We start from the raw sequence: 3,660 nt of genomic DNA on the forward strand, positions 1-3,660 counted from the left end.
AGGAACCTGCTCTTAACAGCAGAAAGGGAATATTGTGTCCTTAGCCTATGTTAAAGCTTTATTCCCAGCAGACTTGGTGCCACATCATGTGGCAACACAGGAGTCTGGTGGATTTGCTTTACGGTCATGTCCACAGCTCACCAGAAACAGGAACATCCCAGCAGCCTTGGTAATGACCAGACAGTCCTCTCACTGCTCATATGGGACTTCACTCAATGAGCCAGCTCCCATCATTTCCACTGAAGGACCAATCAATCCTGCCAATATGAAAGCCAAGTTGTGAGCAAGCCTAAAATACGGCACAAGCTCCAAGCACTGAGGAATTCCTCACAAGCAACAGCAGTCTCATTAAGACACCAGTACTACAAATGGCTGCACAACTGTGACAGCTGTTTAAAGTATGTATGCACACACAAGAATGACTCACAGATGAGTGATCTGCCAAGATCTGCAGTGATCACTACCCAGTCATCTCTGCTACTACATAACCATTTCTGCACTTTATTATACAACAGTTTCGGGAAGTTTTGATGCTTAATGTGATACAAAGATAATACACAAACTGTGAAGTAGTATTTAACTAGTAACTCAATACTTACCTGTCAAACAGGTTGCTCCCATGTTTTTAACTCGGGGCAGTTCACTTCATCCTGTTAGAAAGAAGAAATTGAATGCACTTGCTGAGTTCCAGAGGCCAGTATCCAGTTTTCACATGGATAATTAAAATGAAGACAAATGAAAACATCTATTTTCATTTTTTTACATGAAAACAGAAAGCAAGTACACTTAAATCCCTGAAGAGGTTAAAGACTGTTTCAGCAAAAATACCAGGTTTAACAGACACAGCTGGAGGAAAACCAAGGATGCCAAATGCTGCACTGCAGTAGCACTGCTTTTTGAACATCCCACCAGGAGAAGGCTCCTGGGTACAGGTACTGTAACACTGCAACAGCTACAGACCTTCAACCACAACAGCTCATTTTACATTCAAGCTTCTTGCATGCACCAGGGAGTGTCAGGGAGTAAGAGGTAATCTCCACAGAACTGCCATGCAGCTGAGAGGGAGAAGGAAATAAAATCTTTAACAGCAGCTTCAGAATTCTCCTATGTGAAGATTTATACTTCTTCTACAGTATTTTGCTTGGTTTTACTTTAAACTCTTCATTCCACAGAAAAGAATCCAGGAATTTCAACAGTATAGAAGTAAACTGGCTGAGCTGCACAGAAATTAACTCTAAATCCCATACTTGAAGATATAACCCAAATATTGCTGCTCAGTATGAAACTGTGGAGCATCTCTCAATACAAAACAAAATTACAGCAAGTTTATGAAGTTACTTGAAGACAGACATCACAGTGTGGTCTGTTCTTACCTACAGCCACTGAAACAAGAAATAATAATCACTCCCTTCATTATTAAAAGGAGAATAGACTGTTTCAAGCCATCCAGAAAACAAGAAGCAAAAAAACAGTGTTACAAGTAAGATACCTACACAAAAACCTGGGCAAAAGACTAAGTTGAGCCCATGTAATTCAGAATGTCAGTTGCACCTGAAGTCCCAGAACACACTGACTTTGGACTCTTACCAAGCTCTTCCACTTGAATCACTTTTTTCTTTTGTACCCAAGCACATTACACCTAAAGGAGTACACCTAAAGGAGAATACTGGGCATCACTGCAGTTCCTAGGACGCTACACTAAGATTTGTCTTGCAGTTTTATCCCACAGAGCTAACAGGTAGTTCAGTGGGTAAAGCCAAACCACAAGTTTATTCTGTGAGGCGTTTCCAACGACACGAACCTACAGAAAAGATCCTATCGGGATAGACCTCAACAATTCTGGTACTGTAACACAAGAGATGAATAAAAATCAAGCAGACTGGAAAGGTATCTGGTACATATCTCACTAAGTGTCATTTTGCATTGTTTCAAGACATTTTGGGGAAGAAGGAAGGTAAATGATACACTACGCACCTCCTTTGTAACTAGCAAGTTTTTAATTACAAGTTACCCGATCAGCAAACATCAAAGAGAATTAACTACAAAACTGTGCAGAATCCTCCCTATAAAATTCCAACCAAGTGTAACTGACTGGTCAAAGCAAAACTTTCCGTTTAAGCAGTTAACCTGTTCACCTTGGTTTTGACTGAGGGATTTATATGAACATTCTGTGGGCAAATCGAAGTTACAATAAATTTTTCCCATAACAGATGAATGATACTTTAAGATATAGTAGTGTAATGTTGAAAAAAGTCCCTGAAACCTTCACAAATTAGTAAGCTTGTTCTGAGAGACTTCTGGCCACTGAAAACCAGAGCCCCTTAGTCATTAAGGTATAGGTAGAACTTCAGATGTCATACTAACCCTCAAAGAGGCTTCAGACTTCTGTGAAATGGCATCCTGCATTTCTTCCTTCACCTTCTTCTACGTACCCGCCACTTGAAAAAAACAAGTAGTGTTACAAACCAGCATGTATGTGCACACAAATCAGCAGAACCTACAACAGTACTGAGTAATTTGTTCAGAAAGGCTCTTCTCACTCACTCTCTTCAGAGCAGTTGAACATTTTGCCAATCATCACAACAATTTTCTCACAGCATTCTCAAGTTTGGAGAAGAAGAGCTCTCATGTTTTCCAAACCAACACTGCATTTTCTTAGTAAGAAATGAGCAGCAGAAATGAGCTCACCAAGTTTAAGACAGGCAACAGCCAAGGGTAAAAAAAACCAGTCACACAAACTTACCAAGATGTTAGTTCAGACTGGACTTCAGGTGCACTTCCTAAAATAAAGTAAATTGTTGCATAAGTAATACTTTCAAGTTTCCTCAGTATTTTAGCAGTCCATCAAGACTTGGGAGCTTTTATCTCAGTATGAAGCCAGGGAGACAGTAGTCCAGTTACACTGGCTGAATGCTGATGACACAACAAAGCATTTCATTTGCAATTAAACCACAGCCCAATTTATCACACAGTTACCAACAAGGTTTATCTGCAATTTAAGAAATCAGAGCAGTATGGCACAAAAAGTACAACTAAGGGGTTACCTCATAAAGAAAACATGGAGGACACCATCTTAAGACAGCTTGAAATTATGCTCTTAATAAATGATCTACAAGAATTCAGCACTGCAAGTATTTTTCCTCTACCTGCTAATTCTACTTCTTTTAGTACATAGGATGCAGAATTGCAGCACATCAACTCAAGCTTATCCTTAGATTTCATAGTAGCTGCATTTTTAAGTATGTTTGCAGAATTGTCCCACTAAGTGAACTTGTTACAGGTCTCATTGTCACCACTGCAATTAACTTTACAGTGAGGAAAGCAGAACCTGTTACTCTTCTAGCCACGTTTTCCAATTCAGACACACAGCAGGTTGTGTCTATTTGCTGAACAACGAGGCATGAAAACTCCACAGCATCTGTAGAATAGCTTGGTTTTTTTATCCTAGTCAGGTAACTGGGAAAGAAACCTGGTTTTGGTGCTCATCTGTGGATTTGTGTTTCAAAATACAATACTTTTTCTTTTTTTGCCAAAAGGCAACCAAAAAGTTAAGACTTGGGCTTTTGTCTTCATACAACTACCTCCACCTAGGAAAAACCCCAACTGTTTCTTTAATACTTACACTTAAGTAGGCTTTTCAATCTGTTCCATACATCACAG

At 39.5% G+C, this 3,660-nt stretch overlaps 1 long non-coding RNA gene across 2 annotated transcripts in view; it reads right to left on the reverse strand.

Annotated features, from left to right (window-relative positions):
* LOC108447637 overlaps window positions 1-3,660 on the reverse strand; it is a 4,698-nt gene extending 1,038 nt beyond the window's left edge. The window contains exons 1-5 of one of the 2 annotated variants that reach the window (XR_001863299.1): window positions 3,623-3,660; window positions 2,744-2,780; window positions 2,365-2,438; window positions 600-650; window positions 142-257 (exon numbers count right to left, since the gene is read on the reverse strand). This is a non-coding gene — a long non-coding RNA (uncharacterized LOC108447637). The remainder of the gene's footprint in view (window positions 1-141; window positions 258-599; window positions 651-2,364; window positions 2,439-2,743; window positions 2,781-3,622) is intronic. The other variant, XR_001863300.1, reaches the window with a different exon arrangement.

This window comes from Corvus brachyrhynchos, unplaced genomic scaffold (genome assembly GCF_000691975.1).
Source record: "Corvus brachyrhynchos isolate BGI_N302 unplaced genomic scaffold, ASM69197v1 scaffold117, whole genome shotgun sequence".
Taxonomy (NCBI): domain Eukaryota; kingdom Metazoa; phylum Chordata; class Aves; order Passeriformes; family Corvidae; genus Corvus; species Corvus brachyrhynchos.